Genomic DNA, 19,839 nt, shown 5'->3' on the forward strand with positions numbered 1-19,839 from the left:
GGCAAACCAAAGTAAACTTTGATAAATGCATAGTATAACCATGGTAAAAGCAAGGGAGAAACAACGTAGCTACTTCATCTAAGTACTTGCAAGTAGTCTTAAACTGTTTCGTATTTGTTTTAAACTTGTAATTGGTGTTTTTTTTTCATTACAGAAAATAATTGAGTTAATGACAATATGGGGGCCTATGTACTGAGCTTTGTGCATGCGCAAATATCAAAAATTGCACATGTACGAAAGGGAAATGCCCAGTGCATGCGCAAATTCGTAAGGGCAACTGTAGGCCTCTGCAGTAAGATGTTCCAGGGAATATGCAGGCAGGTCATTAAGATCTCATTGACCTCTGAGATGCTCCATTAGTGATGACTGCTTCTGTTTTGTATAATTTGTTTCATTTTTCAAGAATTGTTTAATAGGATGTTAGTAGTTAAAACACAACTGCACAATATGAGAGAGAGAGAGAGAGAGAGAGAGAGAGAGAGAGAGAGAGAGAGAGAGAGAGAGAGAGAGAGAGAGAGAGATAAAGCAGAAGATCATACTACTATAATCTCAATGGAACTAAAATGTTTTGCTAGTACTACCCGCATTCCATTGAGCTCAGTGGTTCTTGCTAATTCAGCATTTTTGTCATTTGCTAATCTTAAAAAGAGTGTGTCTCCAGGCAGAATGTATCTATTTTCTGAAACAAGTTGTGTGTACAGTACTGTAGTGACTACATCTTCCTTACAGGGAGAGGAAAGCAAACAGTTTTGTTCAAGGAATGTACAGCTAGAATATTCCATGTTTTATCATCGTCTGCTATTCATGATGTACAGTAATTGAGATGGTTTAACAATTGTAATGAAAATTAATACATAGTTGTAAATTAAATAAGGGTGTTTCATCATTGTTTTAAATGATACACGGTATGTAATATAATGCATTTGCGTTGCAGGGTGAAAAAAAAAAAATTTTGTTGATGTGAAGTATCTGTAGCCATGAGAACGATCTGTTGACTGTCATGATCCATTTGGCTGTGTGAAAGGGTTATGACGGCATTATAATGGCATCGATTGCGCAATTTCGTACTGGTGAATAGGTATTTTAAATAATATTTTTAATGTCAGGGAGGAGGTGTGTGCTGCTGGCTTGCCTAGCATGTTTCTCTGTTTAGACAGGAGCTTCCTGTTGACTGGGAAATAGTTCCCTATGGCTCAGTACAAATAAACAGGACAAGGGTGTAAAAAGCCCCCTACAGCCTAGCAGCATTGCAATCCAAAACCATGTTCACAGCAAGAAACAAAATTCATAAAAACATGAGAACGTGAGAACATAACAAACTTCCTCAAAGAGAGGAGGCCATTCGGTCCATCTAAGCTCATTCATTTCCTAGCAGCTGATTGATCTCAGAACTTTTAAGTTAGGTCTTAAAGGATCCCAGTGATTCTGCATCAACAACATGGATAGGGAACCCTAGGTAGCCCATTCCATACCCTTGCCACTGTGTGAAAAAGTGTGTCCTTCGCTCTGTTTTTTTTTTGGTTTTTTTTGGTTTTTTTTATAATAAATTTAGTTGTTGCCAATTATTTTTTATTATTTTCTCCCAATTTAGAATGGCCAATTATTTTTTAAGCTCAGCTCACCGCTACCACTCCTGCGCTGACTCAGGAGGGCAAAGACGAACACACACTGTCCTCCGAAGCGTGTGCCATCAGCCGACTGCTTTTTTTCACACTGCAGACTCACCATGCAGCCAGCCAAGAGCTACAGTGTCGGAGGACAATGCAGCTCTCAGGCAGCTTACAGGCAAGCCCGCAGGCGCCCGGCCAGACTACAGAGGTTGCTGGTGCGCGGTGAGCCGAGGACACCCTGGCCGACCTAACCATCCCTCCCCCCCCGGGCGACGTTCGGCCAATTGTGCGCCTCCCCCTGGGAGCTCCCATCCACGGTCGGCTGTGAAATAGCCTGGACTCGAACTCGCAATGTCAAGACTATAGAGCACATCCTGCACTCCACGTGGAGCGCCTTTAGTGGATGCGCCACTTGGGAGCCCTCCTTCCCTCTGTTCTAAGTCTGTCTTCTCTTAATGTCCAACTGGGTCCTCAGTCCTTTAAGCCCTGATTTTCTTTGGACTCTCCCCAAGGCCATAATGTCTCTCTGGTGCCGTGGTGACCAGAATCTGACACAGTAGTCCAAGTGCGGTCTCACCAGTACATTATACAACCTCATCATAACCTCTTTGGATTTGGAATTCCTAGATTGTTGAAAGAGATGTTTTGTCCTGTTCATCAAGGTAATAGTGATAGTAGATTTGAAGAGTCCATACTGTTTACTAACTGGGCTCTGCTAACACTAGACCTCAAAAGTCTCTTCTTCAGGTGGAAGTGGAAATGTAATGATCATTAAAGACGAGGGAACTTGAGGTTTTCAAAACTGGTGCTTGTATATCACAGTTAAAAAACAGCATCGACTGTGTAACAACTCCAGAAAACTCCAGTAAAATCCTGTTTGAATCGACAAAATATCACCTGCCTCTATTGAGCTCTCAGGTCTTCTCTCTACACAAGGAATTGAGAGCTTGTTCAAATGGTTTCTTCTTAAAATAAATTTGAGAGCAACTCAAGTATCATGAGGAGGAAACTGACAATTTGGACGTCCAGATCAAACCTGCCAGTAAATTTTAAACCCTATTTCGTGCAGCTCATTGCAAAAATTAGAACATCATTGTTATTTGTGAGACACACATGTGCCTTGTACCTTAATGGGTTAATACTTTGTTATCTGTCACATTTCCCTGAATGCCTTGTGCAGCACTGTCCTGTGAATCTCCAGTGCTCCTGTACTCTACATGCTGCCTGTATCACTGCTTGTGTTTCATACAGGAGCTCAAACACTTTCTCTCAGCTTAAAGCCTGCCCTTAGGAAACGCTCTGGATTCTTGGAGCTACTGCTTGCACTCCTCTTGGGGGCTCAGTCTTGTTCAGATCAGATCGATGGCCCTGCTCCAGGTCAGTGCTGAGGGACGGGGCCTCTCTCCCTCTCTCAGGAAGCCAGCTGAAGGAAGGGAGGGAGAGAATCACATCCTCTGCTGCCAGTCTCACCCAGCTGGCTGTATGGCAAACAGAGCAGAGCTCCAACAACGCAGTGCTGCAACACCCCGGCACCAGGGGGCAGTGTGCAGCGAGCAGCGGGGCAGTTTTTGTGACTAGTTTTTGTAGCACCCCAAACAGCAAAAAACTATCAGGAAAAAAGATCAGACCATTAGGGGTTAGATGTAAGTACAGGCATAGTGCAAATAATTGTGGATGCAAAATTCAAATTGCATTGCAGCCATGCAATTATTTTGCACTGCGCCCTATGTAAGCTTAAGAACAAAGTAAATTACTCGGCACACACAAATAATGATCCACAATTATGATAATGAGGGTCTTAACGAGCACATCGGTCTATTTAGCGGTAACACTTGCAGAGTTAGGAGTACAGCGAGCAGTAGTCGCTGTATGACATTTGTGGAGCACAAAAATACAAACCAAAAAAAAAATGTCAGATGAAGGGCAGCAAAGTCCTCTTGGCGTATGGAAAAGAAAAGAAAAGTTTTCTGAGAAGACGCTGAGACTCCTTGCGGCTGAGGTCACTCAGCATGAAACAGACTTGTTTGGAAAAGCCTCAGCCAACGTCAGTTATGCTAGTATCCTTAGGAAATGATATGTATTGGCCTGCCCTTTTCAGCATGACATCCAGAAATTTGCCTAGCACTCTGGAAAAGGTGGATTGGGCTATCCCTTCAGACATTCCAACTGTGAAAGGAACCAGAGGCTAAGTAATGCAGAGAACACAGCACTTTCACATGTGCAGGGATAGCAGTCCCTAGATCAGGGCTTCTCAAACTCGGTCCTGGGGACCCCCTGTGTTTGCTGGTTTTCATTCCAAACGAGCTCTCAATCACTTAACTAGACCCTTAATTGAACTGATAATTTGCTTAATTAGACCTTTTTACTTGTTTTCAGTTGCAGATTTCAAGTTAGCCGTAACATTTTATTAAGTAACTTGAACTGCAACTGTTTAAGAGCTGAAAACAAGTAAACATGTCTAATTAAGCAAATTATCAGTTCAATTAAGGGTCTAGTTAAGTAATTGAGAGCGCCGTTGCAATGAAAACCAGCAGCCACAGGGGGTCCCCAGGACGAGTTTGAGAAGCCCTGTCCTAGATTAACGCTGGGGTCTAGCTCATCCCTCAATTCAGCTATTAAGTCTAGGATAATCTGCAGAGTGAGACGATCACGCTTTAGCACTGCATCCTCTGCCATCCCAAACAAAGTGACCGTGGGATTGAATATGCAGGGTCTTCTTCGTCTTGCCCTTCTTCTCTGAATGTGTTCCTGCCTCTCCTCAACAAGAGCCAAGTGTCGCCACATCAGGAAGTGTACCACAGCAGCCATTCTGAAGCCAATGACAGGTCTCTGCAGGTGTGTGCTTTTATACAGCTCTTAGTCTTAATGGTTTGCACCTTGTAAGAAGAGGTGTAGAGTTTTTGAGGGTCAGCAATTGCCAAAGTGCAAGGCAAAATCCTTACATCACATTAGTATACAGATTCCACCCAGTTCCATGCTCTTTTCTTCATTTCAATGCATTTCAATGTAATTATAATGGATTAATGATGGCAAAGTGCTAGCGGGTCCAGAACGCCAGATGAACACCATTCTTTACTACCTCATTTAAGTCTCTTCCTTAAACTACGGTGCCCTGTGACTTTGGGCTACATACCCCTAGGTGTATAAGATTCGGTACCGTTTTGTTTGCAAATGAGTTTGGGGCCCTGCACCTTAAGAAAGATGTGCAGATGGAGATCAACGCCTTTCTAGTTTCGCTGGTGCCATTGGGAAACAGCATGTGGCTCCTTGCCGAGTGAATATGTGGTTTGGTTTGGAAGCAGGCAGCCCCCCAGGGTGTAAATTAACTTTAATGTTTAAATCTTCATTCTGTGGTAGAGTTTATAGAAAAGGGGCTGTTTGTAATGGTTAAATTGCTAATTAATACGGGGTAAGTTGTTTACTGCGAAAGCGGAGTCTTGGGTGTGTTTAATTGCTTCTGTCTGGACTGGTGTGTGCTGTGTGTGTGTGCCAGGCCAGTGCATACTTCCATAGATTTTGTTTGTTTGTTTGTTTGTTTTGGAAATAAACATACATGGACACCAATATTCAGACTGTGTTATTACAGTTAGCCTTGGTTTTATATAAAACAGGAGTGGAAATAAGACTCTCATTGCATAGCAGTTCGAGCCATTCCTTGTTTTATATGTTTAATAAGACACACCTGAGCTTGTTACCTATCCACACTGCAGCTAATCAAACTCGCAGTAAAACCTGGAATGGTGAAACTGCTGTGCAATAGGTGTTTTATTTCAATCCCTGTAATACATTATATTTTGGCTGAAATCGTTGAAACTGTTTCCTCGATTTGTTAATATTTTAGTAATCTACACCGACGCAAAAAAATGTAAATCAGAGAATGTAATCAAAATTAGAAAATGTGTCATCCTATGTCCATCCTACGTGGTCATGGGATGTGTCATGTGATCAATTAGACCCTCTAGAGAGAGTTCTGTGCAACTATTCTGCAACAATCATGGGAATTGCAACCCAAACAACCCAAGTGACCCGTACTGACATGAAAACCCGCAGACCCGCGAAAGTCATGGTACAACCTGCAAAAAAAACAAAAAAAAACCTTCTATATAAGACCACTGTTTGCAAAAAAATATCATAATCAGCATATGATTGTATGTGCACTCCACTCGTTGATGGTTTCTTAATTTAAGTTGCAAATTATATCATTTTAAATGAACCAATGTTGTTGTTTTCTTTTTATTTTATTGATCCAGGTTAAATCCAAACCTCTTTAGTTTGCTGTAAGTATTCTCCCTTGAGTGAGAGGCACAAACGCAGTTGGAATTGCCCTGGCTGATTGCTTCAGCGTGGCCGGGTTACTGCACAACAAAGAGAGCAAAAAAAAAAGAAATGGAAGAAACTGTTTTGTGGGGAGGAAACCCACTTCACATGCAAGAGGGGAATGAAACGGGGATGTACTGCTAGCAATTTAGGATCTGTAGTCTTGGATTGGGAGCCCAGCTTGTCACCACAAACAGAAAGGGGAGGAGTAAGTGATAATCTCCAGGGTGTTTCACTCACAGATCGTATAAACTGCAAGGACACTGCCTGCCTGCCAGGAGCTGACTTTCAGCCTACGCTTTTATCAAGTGCTAACATGCAGGCCGCTTCCATCCGCTCAGTCCCTCCACAAGTATTGGGACAGCCTCACTCTTCTTTTTTCAGTTGGTTTGCATCACCCTATAGAATGAACTAATTTCATAAAGTCGAATGAAACCTACTGAATAATGTTACGTTAACATATTGAATGACATACCGCTTTGTAGTTTTCCATATACTTAACAAAAAACTAGCCAAAATTGAAAAATGTGACATCTCGAAATCTAACATGAAATACTACTATCCTACTATCATGGCTTCCGGTAGACTTTTGCGATGTCATTCTGTAGCTTAGCAGTCCAGTTTATAGTAAATGACTTACAAAGTTTAGTTTAGCACTCCTGGAAGGAGTTAGGCTTTTGTTTATTTTTGTTTGTTTCTTTTGAATAAATACATACACAGGTACCGTCTTGTATGCAAAATATCTGTGGTCCAGTGTTCTTTCATACAAGAAGACAGTGAGGCAGTGATGTTCTCAGCAGCATTAACTTCACACAGTACCTTTGTTTTAACTCTAGAAACACATCATTGTGCTTTGAAGGAAGTGAAGCTTATTCATTGTAAAAACACATAGGGGAAATGGAATTGGATAGCATTTTCTAAGCCTGTGTTATTTTGTATCCTCAAGGAAATTAGGCAGTGAGGCTCTCGCAGGTATGAAATCCACACACTACCTTTGTTTTAACCACAGAAACACATAAACATGTTTTGAATGGTGATGCACGTATTTACAAAAGTAAAACAGGATAGACAGGAAACAGGATCAGAGTGCTCTGTATCTCAGAAAGCCAATCTCACACTATTTTGGTAACATGATAATGAGATAGCTATCTAGACACTGTATATATATACTGGTAACACATATACACATATACAATTCAGTATCCCCTACATTTTAGTGATTATCATACTAGCCATGCATTTGTTAGCATAAAACATTAAAAAAAGAATGTGATCATGAACAGGCATGCAATTGTGAATTACAATTTCTAATAAAAATGAATTTGCAATTGAACAGGCATGCAATTGTGAATTACAATTTCTAATAAAAATGAATTTGCAATTGAACAGGCATGCAATTGTGTTGTATTGAAGAGTGTGGAAAAATAAACATGAATTAAATGGAAGTATGTCAACTGTACGGTTTGTGTGGTCTAAGCAATCATAGCTATGAACCTTCATTGAGGTGAGGCTAGTTCATCAGTTAACAGAAAAACAATTGCATACCTGTTCAATTGCAAATTCATTTTTATTAAAATGTGTTGCATATAACTACGTATGATTATGAAGATTGCAAAGACAGCTGGATCTGTGTGGTTGCACTGAGACAGCAACATGGCTTAGAATCTGAATGCTAGGTGAGTCCAACTCATGTTCTAAACCTGTGTAACCCTTAGAAAGTTTACCATGGTATTTTTCTAGTTTTCCCATGCTTTTCCCATGCTTATACTATGCATTTCCCATAGTTTACCCTGATTTGCCATGTTTATTAATATGCTTTACCATGCCTCGCTATTCTTTGCAATGCTTACCTATGCTTTACCATGCTTTCACTGTGCTTTATTATACTTTGCTGTGCTTTTACTATGGGGAACTTTTTCTTCTGGCGTGCTTCAGGTTATACACTATTGCGTGAGCTCCAGCAAGTCCACAGGGCGACTTTAAACTTATACAAATCCACAACTTTAAACTTATACAAATCCACAAAGCTGTGACAGCCGAGACAGGAAATGATGCAAGGTCCGAGCCAAGCTGCTCTCCAAAACAAGCAGAAAATAAACCGATCGTGATTGACGATTGCCGGCTGTTTTTATTCTACACGAAAGACTAACGAGATTGGGTTGCATCCCAAGGCATTTGAACCCTTTGCCCTTTAAGTGCCAACTCTAATTATTGCACTTTAAAAATATATAAAATCCACACGTGTTAACAGTTATGTCAGTTATTTAATATCTTGTTTAACAGAACATCTCCAAATGAGGCTTTGAAAAACATTCATTTGCAGACGTGAGGTTTTATAAATAACCCCCTTTCCTATTATGGTATGGCTGTGTTTTTCTTTTTGTGCTGGTGTGATAATACACCGACAGCCTGTTGCTGAAGATTACTGTCCAGCTTTCATCTTTTTAAAAATTCAGATTCCTTTTCCATTACAAAATGTGTGAGAGGACGGCTAAGAGGCCCAGTGGGTTAATGCCCTTGGAGACTGAACTGCTCCCTCACCCGCTAAGAGAAAGGGTGCTCCTTCCAGTCCAGGGCAGGCTTGAGGCATTGAGACTGAACTGCTCTCTCACCCCAAGAGAAAGGGTGTAACCTCCAGTCCAGGGCAGGATTGAGGCATAGAGATGGATTGCTTCCTCTCTCACACCCTAAACCGTCAGCTTTTAATTGTTCTCTTTTCAGTATGTCAGTAAAAATGATATGGTAACCTCAGAAACAGGCTATCGGAAACAGAAATGTAAGTTCACAGTCACTCCCTCCCATAGATGAACTGGAATTGCTGCCTCATCCTCATTTGCTCACGTTGGCTTTTATCCATCAGCTATTCAATAATGCAAGGATTCTAAAACCTCTCCTGTGCTTATATCCCTGGCCCTGGGGGTGTCATGCATCCAGTATTCCTATAGAGTCCAACCTCACATTCAAACCAGTCAAGGCTTCACACGTTTTCACAGTCCCTCTCAGTGTGCTCTCATTAACTTCAAGTCCATTGTTAAAGAGATCCTAGCTGATTAACTGTAACATGTTTTCAAAGACGCACTTGTAGAAAATACAGTTGCACCGTTGCACACAAAAATAGTTGTCTAAATTGAAAAGACATTGAATAGCTGTCTGCTAATTGAACATGTATCAAGTATAAAAACATTCATTTTGCTGCATTACGACAGTACTTGTCTTTACCTAAGACTACAAATTGTCCTTTTCAGACCCATTACAAATCTTAAATGGGATTCTTTAAAAGAGCCATATTGTGTAGCTCAGTCCCTTATAAAAATGTACCACAATATTTTTGCACTGTATCTTTGCAGTTGTACCATGCTTTTCCCACGGTTATACTATGAATTTAAAATAGATTATCCTGGTTAGCCAACTTTCTTTTAAATATGCTTTCACCATATCTCTCTGAGCTTTACAATGCTTTCACTGTGCTTTATTACGCTTTGCTGTGCTTTTATTGTGGGGAAGGCTTTATATTACTCAAGAGTCCTGCTCTGGTCAGCCCTGTTCTAAAGTGTAATAGTGCTGCTCCTGTACACTGTAGCCTTGATGGCTTTGGCAGGCGATACCAGGAGCCCTGTTTGTTTTGCAGGAGGTGACTTCTCCATTGTTTTATTCCCACAGTCACACTGCCCAGCATGGGGAAGGAAACAAGCGATACACCCTTGCAAATGAGCTCCTCTATCAACACGAAACAGCATCATATCGCTGATTTGATTTCTGTTTCTTTGTAATATTAAAGAATAAATAATCCCTGCCGTGTGAGTCTTCCTGCCAGGCAGTATTTTCATGTTATAAAGGGAGGTCGCCACTCACGACACAGCTTGGAAATTGCTGTGGCAGAAGCAGGGATTGTGCTAGATGACTGAGTTCCTGTGTGCTTCATGCTGATACAGTTAACAGCACGGGCGCTTCCTCATTCACCTGTTTTATTGGACCCTACTGGGAAGGCAGTTTAGTGACGGAACTTTCTAGGGACATTCTTCAACTGTGGAGAAGATCAGAATCCTGAGTATGGAGGCTCTTGGCCTCATATCCCTTCCATGAACATCAGGGGTGTCCAAAGTTCCACTCCTGGTCTTTGTTCCAACCCTGTTCTCAATTGTTTAATTGAACCAATTACATTTCCATCATTCCAGACCCTGAAGTAGTTTATTATCTCATTTGATCTGTTAAACCTGGAGAGGAATGGCCCTCCAGGACCGGGATTGGACACCCCTGATGAACATACTGTGCATGCAGGTCATGGTGATTCAGAGTTGCAACAATTCATTGATGCATCAATTATTGATCATCTGACCTTAAATTTTCCCGAGCTTCGATAACATATTGATGAATTGATGCATCAAATTAGGACCGGTTGGAAGTCTCCACATTGCCAGTTTGCATTAAAACATTGATTATGTAATTAATGCTGCGCTATTATTGCAAGTACGGTAGGAACGTTCACAGTTTGATAGGATGCAAACCTTTGGCTCCTGGATTCGCATTGGAGTCACATCAGTTAAAATATTTTATTTTCAATTTCCTGATTTAAAAATGAAAGCTACCAATTTAAGAAATTGCCAATGGCAGCACTAGTGATTTACTGGTTGTGAATTCATAGCAGAAGGATGTTCACCTTTTCAGTGGCTGAGAAGCATTTAAAATGCAGAGGAAAAGGAAAGCAAGCAGGTCTGCTTGATGATAGCATTGTATGCACTGTATAACCCTATACATGGATAGCATGAAACAAGCTAGATTCTCAAAGCTATTTACTACGAATCGTAATTGCTGCAATTGTTTCTGAAATGAAACACACATTGCTATTCTAAAGCTAATAGGAATTAATATATAGTGTGTGGTATTTCTTGCATGCACTAGGGGCAGCATGTTGCAGTGTACAACCCGATTTACATGGATGTCAGACATGGATAGACCAGACTCCCTGATAAACAATAAAAATAATTCCAAACAATTACTACACATGCCAAATATTATACACACTACACTATTATTTATTATAATACATTATTATAATACACATACACATATACATACTATTATATATATATATATATATATATATATATATATATATATATATATATATATATATAAATATATATCTCATCAACAATTTACTCAAAGCCTCCACTAGTGTTTTCTACTATTGTAACAACCATGACTTGCATAAAGAAGGAAAAACATTGAGTGAAATAGCTTGCATCACTTGATTTTCAAGGTGTGGTATCCGAAGCATAATCAACAAGTACAGAGAGACATCATCTGTAATTGACAAACCCAGGACTAGAATACCCAAAAAGCTGTCTAACAAGGATGAGCAATACTTGAAGATAATATCCTTAAGGAATAGAAAGCGTTGAATTGACAACAGAACTGGCAGAAGGCACAGGTGTCGTTGTCCATCCATCAACAGTTCAAAGCACCTTTGACCTTTGCATTATCATTTTGTAGTTTCTTTAATTACATGATATTAAATAAAATTGTTCATATGTTTTTTTGTTTTTTTTTTAATTATGCCTCAATCCTAAAATTCCAACATTTTTAACAAAATTCCCCACACTCTGCCTTACGTCTTTGTAATGTGTGTCATGGACTGGAAGCACTTCAACCAGGTGTCTTGCCACTTTTAAACCAGCTGTTCCATACTTGATGAAGGTTGTTCCCTTATAAGCACATGCTGAAACATTTGGAGAAAATCCCTGTACCCCCTGACAAATAACATTTATTTTATTTATTATGATTTCCAAAAAAAAAGCACTAAAAATAAATAGAAAAAATGTTGATTTAATCTGGCTTCATTTTAGCACTCACACTGTAAACTGTGCGCAATCTGTTTTTATTTTATCATACCAGCCCCTGGAAGCAAAGGCCAGTCCTGCAGGTGTCCACCTGAGCTCACTTGACAGTAGGGACTGCTGTAGTGCGATAAGGGGAAACAGTGCCTGCCACTTTGGCCTCCCTAACCCACGAGAGCGACTGAGCCAGTGCGACACTCCCTGTGCAAACCTGTACTTCCCTGACTGCATGAATCAACCTGCATTTCACAGGTGAGACCCGCAAATTGACAAATTGTTATTGTACAACTTGCAAAATAAAACTTACATGTGAGATCACTGTTTAAGTGATGTTAAAAACTGAAGTTTGTCATGATCAGCATATGATTGTATGTACACTCCATTCATTGATGGGTTCTTAATTCAAGTTGCAAATGAAATGAATTTTAAATGAACCAATGTTGTTGTTTTCTTTTTCTTGTATTGATTTGAAATGTAATTAATAATTTAGGTCAGATTAATGATTGTCCAAAATGTTCCAGGAAGGGATTTTTCCTGATTTGGAGTGAACAGCTTTGAGAACCTTTCCCAGTGTCTTTTGTAGATGAAGCAGAGCATACTGAGGAAGAATGTTGTAAACTGGGGCTGAGGAATGTCATTTTATTGTGAATCGGAATGCTGTAAATGAGTGACACAGTGGCTAAATTATCTGTCTTGGTTTGTACAGTAGGTACACTTCACAATGTTTTAAAACACAGTAAAACGCAAAGCAATAACTTGACAACGCCGGAGGTACCGTGTGTAAAAACATTTTTACACAATCATTTTAATTAGATACTGTAATTATGACAGATTAAGGATAAGGATAAAATTGCACATGTGCCTGTGAATTTGTTAACAGACGGATTACCGTAAAAATACAGTTTATTTCACTGGAATAAACAGTTAAGCAGTTAGCAGAGAAGCCAAGGAATGCGTAATATGTTTGGATGTTGTGTTGCCCTGCCAAAGGCAATCATTGACCTTGTTTGACCAGCGTTTGACAGCAGCTGTGAGTTCCGAGCCTAGCACTCTATTGAATTCCTATTGATGTGAAGGAGGGAGTGCTCTTCAGCAGCAATGATGGTTAATAGTTAATGAGAACGTTTCTCAGCATCCTTTTCAACTTTTATCTGCAAGACGTCCATGCTAAATCTCCAAGAACCAGCCCCTGGAGGGGCTGCCTAAATTACACATAGTTCTGTAGACAGTGGTTGTATATTAGAGGCAGACAGCAATATAATAAATATCAGGGTTGTGGAAAGCTGTTTTAAATCACAGGAGCTGTTATAGTGGACGTGCTGCCCTGTGCGCTCTCATTTATACAAACAAGAGATGCTTCTCAAGTTCATTCCATGTATTGGAGCTCTTCGTCAAAGTCCAGCTGGTCCCCCGGACTCCATTTAAACCAACCAAGGCTTTCTGATCCAATCCCTTATGTTTTCGGATTTGTATTAAAAGGCAGAGATTGGAAGGAGGGATTATGAATGCTTGTTCTCTCCTTCGATCACTCCCTACTATGTTATTTAATCATCAGGTAAACTCACCTGGCTGTTGTTGTCGCAGTCCTAGTTACAGCCCTTTCCTCTACCTCGCCAGCCTCCCCTCAATGGAGGGGAGTGGCTTCGTCACTCGTCCTTTTGCAGTTAACAATTGTAAATGATCATAACAATATACTGTAGCAAGGCAGGGAGGGGGTTAAAAATCCTCCCTGCCAAAAACATGTGAGAATGTGGCTGTTCCCAAATGAGATAATTGGTGTCAATTGGGAACAGCCACATCATATAAAAAGAGAGCTTGAAGCTCCATTAGAGAGATCACCAGGGAGCTGGGAAGGAAGGAAGGAAGGAAGGAAGGAAGGAAGGAAGGAAGGAAGGAAGGAAGGAAGGAAGGAAGGAAGGAAGGAAGGAAGGAAGGAAGGAAGGAAGGAAGGAAGGAAGGAAGGAAGGAAGGAAGGAAGGAAGGAAAGAAAGAAAGAAAGAAAGAAAGAAAGAAATTTTGTGAAACCATAGTGTTTTGGATAAGGGTGTCTGCTAAAAATAAATCAAAACTCTGTAAAAAGTGTTTGTTTGTATGTCAGGTAAACGGCTTAGCCATCCTGCGAGTTAGTCAGGGACCTGACATTTTTTAGTAAGTGCTCGGAAGAGCTAGGTGTTTGATTTGTTTTTGTTTATTTATTTGTTTTTGTGTTATTAAAAGTGCGCGTCGGCGGTAAACCTTCAATCTTTGTGTTGGGTCTAAGTTTTAAAGGGGCGGGCGAACAAACAGTGCGTGTGAAATATTAAATAACGTGTAGATAGATTCCAGTTAAAAAAAGCTATACAAAATTACAAAGTAGCCTGTCCTCAAATGAGGACATTGGCAGTTAATTGAAAACACCTGAGCTTCTTACCAAGTTATATCAGTCCACTGCCCTCAGAATGTCAGCATCTCTGGGGTTAATTGATCAGATTTAAAGTAACAGGCATGAAGTCAAAGCATACACCCATGGCTTAGCTTGGTTATTATATGAGTCAACCCCTGCTATGCAAAATGTTTATTTAGTCATAATAACTGAAAGGTGGGGAGGGCAGAGGTCATCGCTCTCTCCCCTTATAAGGCAATTGTGTCGACATTTCTTCAGGAATTCCAGGATTACTGGGAAGATTACTGAATAGGAGTTGCAGGCAAATTAATCTCAAAAACAGTGTTCCCTAAATAGTGTAACCAAGGCTTTGAAATCTATTGTCTGACTTCTTATTAGGATGAGCAACCCTATCGCTGGTCTGCTGTTATAGTTAAATCAGGATTACTGATTTTCCTAGCAAAATCCTAGAGATTACAATGTAACTGTTGCCTGTTCCTTTCTGTGCTGTAGGTTACATGGCATGATTGCAGGTACAACATTACACAATACAATACAAAACAAAACAATTCACATTTCTATAGTGCCTTTCATCACAAGGATCCCAAAGCGCTTCACACACACAATTAAAAATAAATGAACGATTAAACCATTAAATTAAAAACAGTCTAATACAAAATGTAATACAATTTTAATACAAACTCAGAAGCTGATGTCTAACTTTACCCTTGTTTTGCATTCCTGAAGCGGGCCAGTGGTAATGCCACTAGTGCTAGTAAGTGAGGATTCAAAGGCCAGTGTTAATACTGCTTAAAAACATGCCAGACAAACAGCAACAGTAATTTTTGTTTTCTTTTTGGAATGGAATTTAGTTTCCACGCCAATCCCTCACTTGGACTGTCCTTTTGATTCTGAGAATCCAGCTCCAGTCACCCTTACACTGAGTTTGGGGGTCTCGGCCTAACCCCTAGGTCAGGGGTGTCCAAAGTTGGCCCTTCCACTCCTGGTCTTCGTTCCAACCATGTTCTTAATTGTTTAATTGAACCAATTAAACCTCCATCCAGACCCTGAAGTAGTTCATTATCTCATTATACCTGTTAAACCTGGAGTGGATTGCCTCTCCAGGACCGTGATTGGACAGCTCTGCCCAAGTGGACAGTAATGTTCCTCCACCTCACAAAAGAAACCTCTCACCCTTGTAAAAGTTTACCATGGTATTTTTACAGTTTTCCCATGCTTTTCCCATGGTTAAACCACATGCATTTACCACAGTTCACCCTGGTCTGCTGTGATTTTTTAATATAGCTTTACCATACCTCTCTGTGTTTTACCATGCTTCCCTATACTTTCACTGTGCTTTATTATACTCTGCTATGCTTTTACTGTGGGAAACTATTATAGGGCAGGGCTGGGTGTTCAGGTCAGGATTGAGGCGCACTGTCTCTCTCTCATTGTCCCTCACTTTTGCATAAGAACTAAATTCACAAATACCAAAACTGAAATAAAACAAATTGGCTGCCATTCTAAAAGCTGTAATGCTCAAAAACCAAAACTCTATAACCAAAACGATTTCAAATATGACAGTTTTGCCGCGTGATAGATGTCTCCAGTGACACACAATTAACTGGAACCAGCTGCAACTCAGGGTTCCCATAGCGACGCAGTTAAAAAAAAAAAAATACAAGGCCTAACACAAGACAAGACTACCCAAAAACAAACGCAAAGCACAGGCTGGCTGGAAATGTCCCTTATGAAAAAATATACTGCACATATATTGCATATGTATTGACAAATATTTCCAATACATTTTAATGCCATATTTTTTTAAAGAATGTGTCAGAAAATATATTCCGAGTTGTATTTTGTATTGAGGGGAACAAAGTAGTGCACCACATGTATTTACTAGGAAAAAAATAAATAAACCCCAGATTTTTTATCTGAAATATGGAACTCATCTATTCTCTATAGCTTTAGGTCGTCTTCCTGGTTTATCCAGCTTTAAAGAAACTCTGTACCAGGTAGCGTGTGGATTAAATTATACCACTGATGCTGGCACAGTGCTTTTCATTATACAGTTTCAAAGGCATGGTTTCTGAAATGTATAGTGTTGTACACCACAGACCCTGACAGCAACCCACAGGAGATCATGCAGAAATGCATTAAATATTATAGCTGCTTAGAGGGTATAGCTAGCAAAAGTAGTTAAAGCAAATGGAGCTAACAATATATTTCCATACAAATTCCACGCCATGCACCATCCAGCCACTATACAGGTCCTAATGTGTAGTTATGAAAGAAATGCAGGTTTTAGCAAACTGGAAATGTACAATATTTCATTTTCAAACATTTTAAAACATGACATCTGGAACTGTAGGTTAAAGAAAGTTCTCAGTTTCTATGCCTTATTCTCAGGATATGTGTTGACCGAGGAAGGAAATGACCATGGAAGTGCAACGCTATCTGAAAGCATGGCTTGCAAACAGAGATTATTTTAACCTAGTGTAGCATCAGATCTCATGCTTTAAAATGAAAGTTTACTGTAACGTGCGTTTCTTTAAGAGCTGCATATTTCAGACCTGTATATGAAATAGAAGTGCAGAAGAAGTAAGATTTGGGAATTATTTTGTCTGACATTCAAATGTTTTATTTCCCTTTGCATCTAGTGAGGTTGTCTACAGCTACGGCCAAAAGTGTTGCATCACCCTACAGAATTACCTCATTTAACTTCATAAAGTCGAATGAAACTTGCTGAATAATGTTACGTTAACATATTGAATTACACATCGCTTTGTAGTTTTCAAAATCTAACATGAAATACCTTTATACCGTTAATATACCGTTAATATTATTATGGCTTACGGTAGACTTTTGCAATATCATGTTGTAGTTTCTTTGATTACATGATGTTAAATAAAAGATCTAAAATGATGTTCATATAGGTTTTTTTTTTTTTTTTTTTGTAATTATAGGATCAAAGAGTTGACACCAGAAGCCACAAACGTCATTATTGGGTTGAGACATTCACTTTGGCAGTCAAATTCAGAAAGCAGTCACTTAAATGAGGACCTGTTTAAGAAATACCTCCGGTGTCTAATCTCTCAACCCTATATTTCTCAATAATCGAAAGTAGTCTCTGACACCGAGTCCTTACATAGACAATGACAGAAGGTTTACTCGTACAGTTACCACGGCTACCTTCTTGGCTCAGCAGTGTTATTTACATTAATAAAAACATTGCTGCTTGTTGCAGTCAGAGAGTGGATCCTGTTTGCCAAATATGTCTACAATCTGTGATTGTTCGGCTCAGACGAGGCCACTGTGTTTAATGCAGGTATTGTAAAGCAGCTGTGCTCAGAGAGTCTTTTTTTCCATTTTTAAAGATGCGCTGGCTGCATGGTCTGGTTTTAAAAATAGAACAGAAATATGCACTTAAAGGAAAAGTAGCTGTTGTATTTGTACTTGAGTGTTACAAAATCGAGGTAGAAAAATATGACTTAGACAGAAGCTAGTGCACTCCTGAATCAATCACAACCTTCATTTATCCAGATGAGTGAATTGAGAACAAATTCTCACTTACAAGGACGGCCTGGCAAGAGGCTCACACCACCACAACAAACAACAAGTAAAAAGTACAAAAATAATCAATCGTAAAATTGAAACATAAAACTCAGCAGCAACTTAGCAGGCACATGGACACACCCTTCACACAAGCTGCTGCTGTCAGCCCTGGCAGAAAAGTGTGTGCTACTATTCCTTCAGATTTCTATCACACATAGTTTGGCTACTCAAACAGCTCACTCAATGCTGCTGCCACACTACTGCCACAGCCCTGTTAATTCATGTGGATTTAATTACCCGTATTCATTCCATATTTTTTTGTAACAAATTATGTTGATCTCATAAGGCTTAAATCATGATGAATTCATACCCTCTTGTGAGAAGTGTTCATTCAGACCACCCAAGTGATCTACAAATTGGCATTAAAACCCACAGACCTGCGACAGTCATTGTACAACCCACTAAAACTTGTGACATCACCCACTGTTGTTATTCTGTGTGTATGTGTGTGTGTGTGAGTGTGTATGTGTGTGTGTATGTGTGAGTGTGTGTGTTTTTATTCTCGCATGTATTTTCTGTCTTTGGGAAAGACAGAAACTAAATTTAGGTGCTTTCCTATGGGAAACTTAACACTAAACCCGAAGGTCATCTTATTTAAATTATAGCTTCCATAATCCAGGGCGAGGCAGCTGTATGTTCAAGCGAAGCACCAAACACTCTCGGCTTTGATTCTGGTTGTGCTTTGGGTGTTGATGAGGATGCTTGACCATTTCCATTCCAGTTTTTCAAAAGATATTAGATACTGAAACAAACTGCCTAGTGTGTTTGTACTGTATCAGGGTTTGTAGCTTCAGCAGTGGCTCTTCTCACTCTGAACAGGCACCCTGCTTGTTCTGAGTCAGTGTGGTTTATTGAGATGTATAGAAACACATGTGCTTGATGTGAGGCGCTTGAAGAGCTCAGGGTTTTCTACACATTGCACTGTGCTGTGTGCTACGTACTGCTACTTTATATGGCACAACCTTTCAAAACTGTAAACGTTCTAATCTTATGCTTTTGTTAGTCAAAGTGAACTTAAGTGAGATTGAAATGAGTCATATGACTAATAAATGATTTAAATTAGACAAAAGAGTTAAATGAATCTGAATGTGGTATTAACCAAAGTGATATTATCAGGAACTTCTCCCTATCGATTCCCATTATATTCTTTCCAGGAGTGACAGTTCGAAGGTTTTGAACCTTGGTGTCATCTGAAAATACTGTTCAAGATCCTCCCTGTGTCTGTTGTTCAATTAATAACCAATTTACGGCATAACAATAATCCCTGAGCATCGCCCCTTCCTAGCTGTTCAGAGCAATAATATGAAGATCAGCTATTTTATGCAATTCATTTATTCCTTATTTCACTGTAGCTGTTCTGTCCCTGCACAACAGTTGCTGTGATCATTTGATGACTCCCTGCTGTGTGAAAGGCATTACAGGCAACTGCGTTACCCTGAATAGATGCAAAATAAAGTTTTAAAGTTGTAAATAAGATGTCATAATATAGTGTTTAATAATGGAAGCAAGGCAAGCATTAGGCTTCCTTTCAGAGAGTAATGCTAAGGGAATACGACGCCACTTTGTGGCTTGTAGCTTGGTATGAGGAGACTATCAGGCCACTGCACGGCACACCAGGGGAGACTTGGGGTTTGATACCTCAAATTTGCCTCAAACTGGGTCTCCCGGTCTCCGGGAACCAGGTTTCAAGCCACTGTTCCTGAAAAAGTGTTCCCTCAGTTTAAGACACAGTGACAGCCAGTCCTGAATTTGTTGTGTTGGCAAAACATTTTTTAAAGGACTTTTAATAGACATTTCATGTACAGTAACTCTGTCTGGGAATGTGAGCTGATGTCTGGGAATATGAAAGTTTCCAATTCCAGCAGAAACATCACTCTGGGGTCACAGCTTCCTTGACCCGCTACTTGAGACTCTGAAGCACCATGTAAAACACAAGCAGCAATCTGATATGCTACTGGACACTGTGAAGCATTGTGTAAAACACAAGCAGCATTCTGATAGGCTACTGGAGACTGTGAAACACTGTGTAAAACACAAACAGCAATGTTATAGGGTACAGAGAGACCACAGGGACATAGGTACCAAGAGAAATACA

Source organism: Acipenser ruthenus, chromosome 14 (genome assembly GCF_902713425.1).
Source record: "Acipenser ruthenus chromosome 14, fAciRut3.2 maternal haplotype, whole genome shotgun sequence".
Taxonomy (NCBI): Eukaryota; Metazoa; Chordata; class Actinopteri; order Acipenseriformes; family Acipenseridae; genus Acipenser; species Acipenser ruthenus.